General features: G+C 40.0%; 1 protein-coding gene across 13 annotated transcripts in view; it reads right to left on the bottom strand.

Moving 5' to 3' along the window:
- Positions 1 to 4,175, bottom strand: part of nrxn2a (neurexin 2a) — a 145,835-nt gene extending 141,660 nt beyond the window's left edge. For all 13 annotated transcript variants that reach the window (XM_077545934.1, XM_077545924.1, XM_077545932.1 and 10 more), the window contains exon 1: positions 3,878 to 4,175. The gene's annotated coding sequence lies outside the window, so the exon portion shown is untranslated. The remainder of the gene's footprint in view (positions 1 to 3,877) is intronic.
- Between the last annotated feature and the right edge of the window lie 7,997 nt (positions 4,176 to 12,172).

The raw sequence follows: 12,172 nt of genomic DNA, 5'->3' as shown, positions 1-12,172 counted from the left end.
CAGAGCCAGGAGAGGGAAAGGCCAGGGCCACCGCATCCAGTCTGTGGATGTGACCTTGATGGGCTGTGATAGAGAGGAAGCGACACAATTCGCAATGCCACACAATATCTGTAACCTTCTACATGCGCAAGCCACTGAGCAATACCAGACACACGCACACACACACACACACGCACACACACGGTCAACTCTGCCCCGCGATTAATTCCAGCAGTCTCCTCCTTCATGCCATCCAATCATCCATCTCTCTTTGCATATTGGCTGCTGCCTTTGTGTGAGGTATCTTAATTTCAAATATCATTTCCTTTTCATGCTCAGCAGCTGCTATGCTAATTTAAAAGAGATAGTGGCTTAAAGGGAGCCCAAATACTCAGCTGAACGAGCAGCAACTACGTACCGCACATCCAAATTCTATTAACGAAAGCGCGTGAGAAGGAACAGGATTCGTGACGTCATTTTAGTCTTTGGTCTTCATCACCGCTACTTTTTAGTACTACCAACTACTAGGAAACTATGGCTGCATAGTAAACATTTGCTAAGGGAAGCGGCTAAGGTAGAATGTTATCGTAAGATCATCACTTCACTTTGTACGAAAATTATTCGTCCGTGTACATGAGACCGTTGGAACTGAAAACAGATCAAAACTCGATTGGGTTTTTGGGCACCTCAAACTGCAATGGCGGTGCCAGCGTTTCCACGTCAACACTATTTGTCTGTGCAAAGTGCCAGTTCCCACTACTGGCCTGATATGCAAATGACAATGTTCCCATTGAGCATGATTTTGAATGTAGTTAGTTCATTCTGACCACAGCCACATCCACAGTTATAAGAGGGTGTGTACACTTTTGCAACCACATTAGCTTAAATGATTATCTATACTTTTTAGTTACTTTTTTAAAAGTTGTCTAGGTCATAAGCAACATTAAGCGTGCATCTTGGTCTCATTTTTTTTTATATCACAAAATGTGGCATTTGAACAGGGGTGTGTGGACTTTTTATATCTGTTGTATGTAGAGCCCGCATGTGTGTGTCGGGCTATGAGCTTCAGTTTGTTTGTTGTGTTTGGATATTGTACTGTTTTTCTGGCGTACAATAAATGGATATAAATTGCATCATGACTGTGGCTCTCCTTTCCCACATGTAAGGGTATTAGAGATTTTCACAGTATAATGAGGACTTCTGTGATGATTTTTATTTTTTTTTTAAATAAGAAAATAAAAATTCAATGCATATATGGGTCATGGTAGGTGAATGAAAATACAGTAGCTAACATCTAGCTTCTGTAGCATCTAGCTTATATCTTAGTGAGGTCTGCTAACCTACATTTAAACAGTTACCGACCCTTAAAAATGTTACTGAAGCCATACGTGTTGACAGATGTCTGGACAGTCAGAACACAAGCGTGTTAAAGACGCCACTGCAAAACCGCAATATTTACTGAGTGGTCAGTGGTAGGATGTTATGTTGTGTCAGATTAGAGCTGATAAGGACAAAAAACAAACGAATGTGTTCTGAGCTGCGCGCGGAGCATGACTGTTAGGAAAGCAAGTTCAACAAACAGAAAAGCCAGCTGTTATTGTACAACAATGCTGCAAGCTCAAACACTCAGCATTGCATGAGTTTGCTTTTTTGTTAACATACTGTAGCTCTCATTTAAGGGAGCGCACTTAAGAGGAGATTTGCTTTTAAAGAAGTGCGTTACTGAACCCAGTAGAGACCGAGCAGTGGAGCTAACCAGAATAGACGTATTCAGCAACAGGACTGAGATGCAAAGCAGATACGAGTGGGGGCTGGGTGGGTGCGAGGGTTACCCGATTTCAGGTGGACAGGAAATCAGTGCCGCCCTGTGAAAAATCCTCCTCACTCTGGTGAAATGCAATGTGCTGTCGTTGGACCCGAATTTGCATAGCAAATATCGGAGAGGCGGGAAGGAACAGCGGGATGCATCAAAGAATTATGGGAGGTGGTACCAGCCTTTTGACTGATCGGGATAATGTCGTAACATACGAAAGGAAGTGGGGAGTAAAGTTCTACATTTACTCCATTGCATTTGCATAAGTAACTTTTTACAAATATATATATTTTTTACTTTTACTTGAATATTTTTGTGAAGAAACACTACATTTAGTTATATTCAGAGATCTTCTGCTCGCTATGTTTTTAAAAAAAAAAAATGTGTTTCTAATCTGTTATCATGTAATGTAATTAGACCAAAGTCACATACACACAGTAGTATTGTGTACGATGTACGTCGTGGTTAGTTGAAGTACGGTGTGAGCAATCTTCTACATGCTCCTTGCGAGTGTTCTCATTTCAAATAAATAATAAAATAAAATGACAAATAAATAAATAATATTAACAATAATAATAATAATAATAATATTCAAGCCACTCCAAAAAAAAAAACCTCATAAGTCAGGGCACTCATAAGTCAAGGTCCCACCACTTTACTGTCATATATATATATATATATATATATATATATATACAGTATGTTTTCAAAGACTATTTTTCAGCTATATAATTTCTTTAGTATTCGTCTATAAAAATTAGGGATGTGTCAGTACCGACACCAGGACTTGATATTAGGAGAAAACCCAACCTTATTTCAAGGTATCGGTACTCGCGACTGAAGCTAATACAAATATCGGCCACCCTCTTGTGGCCGCTTCATGACCAGCAGCTAGAAAAATTAGAAATGAGAAGAATAGAAAACTGCCCTATAATTTTGAACAATTTGAAGACAAAATGCTACATTGAGATAGTTATTTCTTTTAAATAATCTGTCATTGTTTGGCTTGGGAAGTTTCAGTTGTATGGGTCTGGGGGAGGGGTGGGAGTGTGGGTGGTATCAAACATCCCAAATAATCGTATTTTTTTGACTTATAGAGAAAGAAAAATGCAGGTCCCAGGGTAGCCACAGATTGTACATGCATAAGAAAAATCAAATACGGTGCATCTTCACATGGAATGAAATGAATTTCAATCCAAGAACAATCTCACATTTACTGACAGCCGCCCACGCCTGTCATCTGTTTGACATGCGATTGTGTTCCCATGTTTTCTATATATAAAAAGTAGAAAATAATTGGATGTTGAAACTCCCCTGCACGCCTCCTTGAGTGGCCCACCCTGCTGAACTGACACCACATGGAGGCAGCTGCTGCTTCCTATGGAGGCGTCAGTACATGCAAGGAGGCAGCTTTGGAATTCTTAACACAAACCTCCCTGTTTTTAATCAAGTTTCACCAATTTTACCAGGGGGAGACATTTCTCCTACCTCTATCCTGGTTGCTGTAGTCTTTTCCCCATAGATCATCATAAGCCCCCCTCTGTCAATAATAAATAGGCTTCCAGCGGCATCTGAGGGAGCCTGCATATCATGCAGCACCTCCACTTCACTTTGAGGCCAAATGAAGACGAGCCTGCACGAGTATGTGCATCACACAATGCGAACCCTTGGCTACTGCATGTTCACGCTGGTGGCCGCAGCCTTGATGCAAATCATCACCTGCTCCACCGTGCACTGCACGTCTTCCGGCATGCAATTAATACGCGACCTCAACCTTCTTGTTTGTGCTCGTTTTTTTAGGGCGCTCTTCCCAAACACTGATAAGAGAACACCTGCCTTAGAATTGGATCACGTCTATTTTTTAAAACACGAGTTTTCAAGCATGGCGACATCTCATGGAAAGAGAGAGAGAAAAAAAAGTGTAAATAATTGGCGGAATTGGAATAGCCCGCAACAATAACAACTCCGTAGTGGTGACATTGAAAAGACACATTCAAATAAACCCGAAGGCGTTTGAGCTGCGTTAAAGCTCATTAAAAAGGTGGATTTTGCGGCGTGAGTGCGGGAGGTGCGCCGTGTCGTTACCTGTGCCTCAGCCGGCGATCCGACACACAAGCGAAGGGTTGCTTTTTGTATTCCGGCCGGCCGAAGACAGCACCGAAGAAGAGGGTGGAGGGGGTGGGAAAAAAATCCTGCATCAAGGTGAGATAAAAAGCAGCATCGGGAAAAGGAGCGTTATTAATCTTCAGAGTGGCGGTGGTCGTTCTTATCTGCTGCGAAAGGCGAGAGCGAGGGAAGCCCCGAGCCGCTCCGTGCAGACAAAGATGCTTCCTCTCCTCCGCAGCATCCTCCTCCTCATCATCCTCAGCACCGGGGGCCGCCTCTCCCCTGACACTTGATGCTAACAGTTGGCGAGGTAGCTCGGCCGGGTTGAGGGCGCGGTCAGTCGTCGCGGACCAATGGAGCTTCCCGCCACGCCAACAAGCAGCAGGGTTGCCATGGAGGGTCTCGGTGAGGGTTCAAGCACTTGGTGTGCAGAGTGCGGCTTTATCCTCCATTCTAGCACAAGTTGGGGTCGTCTGATAAGACAAATGCATTTATTGAAGGGAGCTCCCTAACCCAGTAATTGCAAAGTCGGTGCTGCCGATGTACCCATGAGCAAGCACGCCAAGCCGAGGGCAGTATTATAATGATTGTATTAGTTTGGGATAGGGATTACACAATATGATACCCTTAGAAAGCAAGCCCTGCTGTGAACAGCAAAAAGAAAGAGAGAAAAAAAGAAAGGATGATTTCATATGTAGAAAAAAAATGACCCGAAACATCCAGCGAAAACGTCCTCTTACCTCCACTAACAACTCATGCCAAACTTAACTCTCTGACATAAAAATATTCAGCATGACTTCCTTGACACCAATTACAAATTTATTAGCCAGGGCTTTTTCCACCATCTTGTGGGAAACCGAGAACCTGGAGAAAGTCCACACAAACTCCAAAAGACAAAAATCAAAAATAAAATGCATCATATAAATATTTAAGTACAATACAACCACTGTTCAGTTTTCTGTACAAATATTCCCCCTAAATGAAAAGATGAAACCAGCTGCAACTAACATATTAAGTATAGATTCTTGTAGTGGGCCACATGCGGCAGGCTGGATCGGATCCCTGGGCTTTGAGTTTGACACCTGTGAATTAGCTTTCAATCAAACATGCATGATTTTGGAATGTGGGTGGAAGCCGGACTACCTGGAGAAAACCCACACAACCCCGTGGGAGAAGATGCAAACTCCAAACGCGACGCCAGATTCAAACCCTGAATCTCAGTCAGACGTGCTAACAAGTAAGCCACTGCCCTTAGAGGATATTTAATCAACGATATTTATTATTGCGGTTGTAGTTTGCAGTGGTTTAAAACTTGCCCTGCAGCAGACTGAGAGCTTCTTTTTCTTTTTCTTTTTAAGATTGTTTATATGGTTTAAGCAAAATGATCCAACACCGCTGCAAACTCCAACCACAATAATAAACACGCTGTTAAACGCATATTTCTCTGAAAGTGACAATCAAAACAATGCCTTGGGCCGTGTGTTTTCATTTATGTGGGCTTATCGGTTGACTTGTGTGCAGCATCCTGATTTTGCTGCCATTTTGTATTTTTTTTTTTTTAAATTGAGAATAAACACATAAAATAATAAGCAGTACAACAATTATTGTGCTTCATAAGAGGATAAAGGTCCGTGTGCAAAGCCAGTCAATTTCTGCAATGTAAACTCGTCCTGTTGATCCAGATTGCGCAGTTGGCAGCAATTTAAATTCCACTTGGATAATCCCATTTCAAAAAGTTGAGACTCATTTCTGTCAAATCTCATCAGATCACCTTGCTATACAGTATGTTGGTTTTAAGTAGGATTACATGACGTGCCTTGGATCCAGAGTGAAAAGTGATCAAATTGCAGACACCGTCTCAAACTATTAAGACCTTGCAACTGTTCATCATCGATTTCACAAGTGATAAAAGCATTAAGGCCTTCAAACTGGGTGACACCTGGTCTCTCCGAGTGCCCTTTTTATCTCATAAAGGCAGGACTAACAATTCTGCTCTCGTATTGACTCGTTACATTGTTTCGGGGTTCCAAATGACGTTTCTAATGAGTTTATATGTAAATGCCACCAGGTTGTTGGGTAGGAAAGTTGCACAAGCTAATGCATACTTGGAAGGAAGCCACTTTAAAAGTGATTATGAAGTCTGCTATAGTGGAAACGCTCTGTTAAATCCCATCCATCCCCATCAGGCTAAAGTATTGCACATTTCCCAAGTGGAGCGCATGAGAAGATGCATCCAGTCGTTCTGCATCAGATTTGCACAAAACTGCCAATGAAAACACAAACTGTAACTAAAAACAGTCTGAAAAGAACACGGATTGACAAAGGACTGGAAATGATGCAAACTCAAGAACACAATGAAGAACTTCGGAACGTGAGAAATTTCAGATTGAGATATTTTTATTGGAGAATATTTGACTTTTTTACGTGACAGCGCAACCCCCTAAAGCCTGCCGAGGTGTGCTTTTAAGGGCCCGGGCCTTCCCTGCGAGAGATAAAGTCAAAGCTATCTCGCATTTGAGGATGACGTATGAATTATGAATGTGCTCAAATGTATTTTTCTTTTTTTTCCCCTTAAAAAACAATTCAGCCTGAGTGCATAAATGGGGAGAACACTTTTGCTGTCAGATCTAAAAATGCAGACTTAAAAAAAAATATTCTTTTGTGATACTTAATAATATAGAGTCCTTTTGTTATGCAATTAAACTAACATTGTTTTCTTGTGGTGTGTATTTTTCCATAGACTTTGTGCAGTTCTCTACATTTCCCTTTTTAAGAAAATATAGAAAATTATCCGAACTCTTATGCTTCAAAACGGATTAAACTATCAAAGACTTTTTTATTTTGCTAGATTAGAATCATCACAAACACATGTCAGGTTGAAAAGTTCAAAAGCATTAAGCACACAGACGACATGGCGTGTTTATGTGGATATATTTCACTGGTACTTACGGCTTAGCAAATGTTACATTTAATGTTGGATTTTTATCGTTTGCCCTGTGAAAGAGTCGCAGTTTTTGGTCGTCCATCACTCTAATATGCTCATGGCGGCCGAGCGAACGCATTAGTATCAGTCTGATGGTCAAGACGTGACATCTACCGTTAAAACTTTTGAGATTCCAGTTGGCTCAGTTGATGAATTTGAAGAACTTCACATCCGTTTCCCGTTTAGGATGCCACACACGCCAGCTGACCCTGCAAATAGACAACACATACAAAGTCATTGTCAGTGGTAATGAGCACCAGCACAGTATTTCAAATCAAAGCTCCTCCACCTTGCCCAACATTGCATCCTTTCACAACATCAGATATATTTTAAATGAAAGCGGCCAGGCAGAACTATCATACACTGAACCCTCAGCAAAAAGTACAGATAATGCAAGCTTGTGTTTTACTTCCGTGCACATAATTACGATTGTGCTCAGTCAATCAGCAGTTATCCTGTTTTGCCTCCCTTTGGGATGTGATCTTTCTCAGCCTCATAAAAGCCAGAAAGTTACATTCCCTCTCTACCTCTTAGTGTTGTGATAGTAGAGAAAAAAAAGAAGAAGCTGCGGCTGCATGAGCTTTCTCAAATCATTGGTTGATCTTTTGGAATTTGATTTAGTCGTACTCTACAGTTAAAGTACACCAGTCAGGATTCAGATTTTGTCATGATCCTAACGACTTTATTGTATGTTTTACATTAGTTGACAAGTTGTCCTGACGAATCAGAGCTTGTTAACTAGAGGCTGCCTATTATGGGTTACATTTTGATTAGTGAATGCAGAAACTCATACTAATTCACTACTTACAATCTATTTAGGCCTTACAAGTTAGCTAGTGATGCTCAAAATGTCAACGAGTTAACTAGTAAATGCATATATCCGCTAGTTGGGCTCATTTTGACCTCAATTGTTAACTAATGAAACACATTTACTTACAAGTAAATTACAAGTATAATTAAAACAACTATTTGGGTTAAGAGTGAGTCCCTCAGATTTTACTTGCTGACATTTCTTAATAATCAGCTGGAGAGTAACTTTTTAAAATGTAACTTATTACTACTGTGCCTTACTGATGATGTTGTTGTTGAGGGAATTACTATTTAAATAAACTCTTGGAAAAAATACATACCTGGGGAAAAGCATCCCTTATCTGTAACGGATGATTCTTTTAATAGCCATCCCTAAAGAAAAACGGTGCAAGCGCCAGACATTCGCCACCCAAGCCAAGTTGAGCACTCCATGTTCATTTACATTCAAATAAAAACTGTGCGCCGTCAAGTTGAAACAGTAGAAACGGGGCTTGTTACTTCATGTCCACTGGCAGTCACTTCCAAGCTTTTGCTTTTACAAACAAACATCCTGTAGCCAAAAACTCACAGCTAGACTACAGTCAGGAGAATGTGAACATAACGAGCATAATGACTGAAGGGAACAGTAGACGCCGATGTTTAACAAAGGCTTGTCAACAGAGTGAATGTTTCCCGACACAGAGCACAGTGGAGGATTCAGAATTGTGATTAAAAAAAACGATCCAGACTGACCTGGTTTGATGAGGAACATGTCGTGACAGTCGCTACATTTACACTGGAGTGTAGGATGCATATGTCCACTGCTTGTCCTTGTGTCCTTGCTGCGGGAAACTGCAGATTTACCACCAGGTGACAGTGTTTCTTTAGTGCCGATCACAGAACACCCGACACAATTAAATCACTTGACATGACTTAACAGGTGAAGTTTAATAGTTTTGCTAGGGGGAAAAAAAAACAGGACTGAGATGATTAGTATTCTTTGCCCACAGTGCAACTTTAACCCTACACAGCATTGGAAGAATATTCATTTAAAAGAAGAAAAATAAAGTTATCTAATCGCTTTCTGATGCAAAACTACAAAAGAGAATATGAATAATTTCGTTTAGAAATTGTTTAAAAAGCCTGAAGGGTTTGTGTTATTTTGAACTGTTCATAATTCTCTTTCCCTTGTCACGGCCGGAGGCAAAGGCCACAACTACAGCTCAAATCTTTTTGTCCCAATTGACTTGAAAAGATTACAGCTCACATTGATGAGAGAAAACTTTTTGAAATTTAGCTTGGTTAATTTTTTAAATATCACAAAACCCGTGGCATTTGGCCCTTCGTCGTATGGGTCCATCAGCTGCTGAATAATAGGTAAGAAGATGAATACTAAAGAAAACTTTTAAATTTGCTGCTACACAGGATTCAGCTTTTTTTTTGGTTCTTTTTTTTGTAAGCAATACCATAAAGCGCCACTAAAGTCACACCTGCTGGATGCAAGATATTTAAAATTCAATTCAATTCAATTAATTTCATTCATTTGTAAAAGAAAAAAGACAATATTAAGCAATATTGAAATTCAAAGTAAAGACAGAAAGAAGTGAAACTTGTTTTGTCTGCCCCTGATCAACACAAAAAGAAAAAAAGAAAACACAAAATGAATGACAGCGAGCGGTCAAGACGCTTTCAGTATAACAATTGTACAAAATAATTAAACCGTGTGTCCTTGTGCTATATATATTTTTGCAATAATTGTGCTTTTATACATTTTTTAAAAAAACACAAATATACTGAGAAGATTTTGTTTTACAATCCAAATTATTCCACAGATTGACACCTTGAGTTGAAATACATCTTTCTTTTTGTTTTGTTAAGGTTTGCTCTGTTCCTTTTCATTTGTACTCACTTTCCCTTTTTATAAATTTGGTTTGTATATTAACTGGTAAAATTTCATGATGGGCTTTAAATAAGGCGGTTCAAGTTTTAATAATAAACAATGGATTTGTGTGGTTTCTGTATCCACAACCGCAAACAACACGAATAGCACGTTGCTGTAAAAGAAAGATGGATTCAGTGTAGGTTTTGGCTGATTTGAAATGATTGAACAAGAAGCTGCATTCTTCAAGTGAAGTAAACATTTGCGACGTAGGCCGAGTACGCCCTTGCAGATGTAACATGTTATTATGCGAGACAGCTTTCGGATACATTTACGATATGTTGGGAGCAGAGAGCTTTTCATGGAGTCCGGATGAGAAAGTTGTTGATTCATTTCAGAGTGTGGGGCTGGGTTGAACTGTACCGGGCTACAATGACTGGATGTCCCTAATATTTTGACCTTTTTATATGAGGTGATGATGTTTTACAGAACATTAGTATTGCCTATTAGTAATATCATTTGGACTTTAAGGGCTGCAAATAAGAGTGTCAAGTCATGTGGAAATTAGAACTCCTAAGTCTTATTTCTTTTTTAAGTAATGTCAGTAATGCATTAATTTCCCAATTAATTTGTCACCAAGAATAAAAAAAAAAGTGGCAAAAATTGGAATACAAAAGGTCATGTATCCCTTGTGAGCAATAGCATATCGGTCACTTGCACCCTTAGTCCTTAATTACCAAAGCAGAAATGGTATTTAGCTTCCTTTTTTTATTATTATTACTATTAAATCCAGCAAAATACTGACATGTTTATCATAACGTATTGGAGACTTCAATCAACTTGATGGAGCTAATAACGGTGATTAACACGAGTTAATCGTACATTTTATTAACAAATGCGGCCACTGGTCAAAACACCACCGACGGACGTCCATGGATATCATTGTTGCCGTCCTCATTCAATGGCTCAATTTGACCAATTTATAGAGCAAAAGGTTCCGCTTTATAAATATAGGCTATGTGTCTATCAGGCCGGAAACAAGAGTGTGGTCTATAAATGCTTGATGCACTATTTGACAGAACAGCCAGTAGACATGTAGGAACATAATTTGCTCATCATAATGGACAAATCAGGGACACGCCAACTTCAATCTCTGTCATCGGTTATGTGACGGTTCCTCCGTTGCAGGGGTCGTTGCGTATGCAGGGACGTTAATGTAGCAGTGTGGCGAGGATTATTAAAGCACATAAAATATCTTGACAGCCTTTGCGATTTGAAAACAGTGATGATTTGAGTCCCTTTTTCTCGGCAACAACATCCCTCTTTGTCACTCTCATGTGCAGTCCAGTGTGCAAAGAGTTGGAAAGACGTGTTAATTTTACCCCCTGTACTTTTACTGTCAACTTGTAATGAAAGCATGTTGAAATCCATTCCATGTTGACACTAAAATAACAACCCAAACCAATTTGAAAGCCGCCTCGCAGCTCGCTGACAACAGCGTCTTCCGACACGGCGCTGGCAATACGCGAGTGTTGTCTGCTGGCTGGAGATGACATTAACGAGATATGCCTTTCAAATATCATGGCCTTTGGGACTGGGTCACAGTTACTATTTATAGAAGGTCAGGACTTTACGATAGTTTGGCTCGCAAGTGCAATAACTCAAAATAGAGTAGGCTTTAGTAGCTCTGCGGTGGATGATTTGGAGTCTGATAGGGCTGCGGGCTGTTGAATAAATGTGATCTACACACAAACCCTGAATCACCGCTTTGCGACGACTTGTTGCAGTACTACTGAGACGGTAGCAAGACAATGCAAAGCAATAGTCAGTCATATCCAAGCCTGTAATGTTTGTCTGCAATGCAGATGGCTCCACACCATCCAGCATTTTGTAAATATAGCATCACCTATCAATAGAATAATTGGCGGTCTTTTTTTTCTCGGTGCTTTGCTTCCGCAGAAAATACGTTGGTTGGGATTTAATATACCATCTGCTAACTTGGACGTTCCTGCCAATGATGAGAGGGAAAATGAGTTAGCCACTATAGCTGCCAGACATCCTCATCACCAGCATGTCTACCCGCTGGAACACCTTTGAAAAGTTTACTCAAGCTCCGGAGATAACAATGTGGCTAATGACAAGCAGAACTGCAAACAAATGATTTTTAGGTGTCATTAATACCTATGGCTTAAGGAGGGATGGATGGAAGGATATAAATAAATAAAGATAGATGGATAGATAGATATTTCTTTAAAATGGTCTTTTTTGGAGTTGAGTACACATACTTTTTTTTCATTTGCAAAAATACATTTTTCACATATACGCGGTAGACAAAAGTGACCATGTTGTGCTTCCTCGTAACTCAACCTTGAATTATGTTGCATCTAATTTGCTGTCTTTTTTAATCGCATGCCTTGAAGGTTTTATTCCCACTTATCTCACCACCTTGTGCAATATTTATATTTATGCACTTGCCGTATGTAAGAATTTGTGTCAGGGCATTTTTTCATGTTTATCAGCACTTGTTCCTTTTATAGGTTTAAGGTTCTTGACTATGTGGAAAGCACTGCAGTAACAATTGTTAATACTACCTCCGGATAAATTTGATGAGTCAATAATGAGT

This window comes from Vanacampus margaritifer, chromosome 16, assembly GCF_051991255.1.
Source record: "Vanacampus margaritifer isolate UIUO_Vmar chromosome 16, RoL_Vmar_1.0, whole genome shotgun sequence".
NCBI lineage: Eukaryota > Metazoa > Chordata > Actinopteri > Syngnathiformes > Syngnathidae > Vanacampus > Vanacampus margaritifer.
The sequence above is the reverse complement of the archived record's forward strand: the minus strand, read 5'-3'. Positions and strand labels throughout refer to the sequence as shown.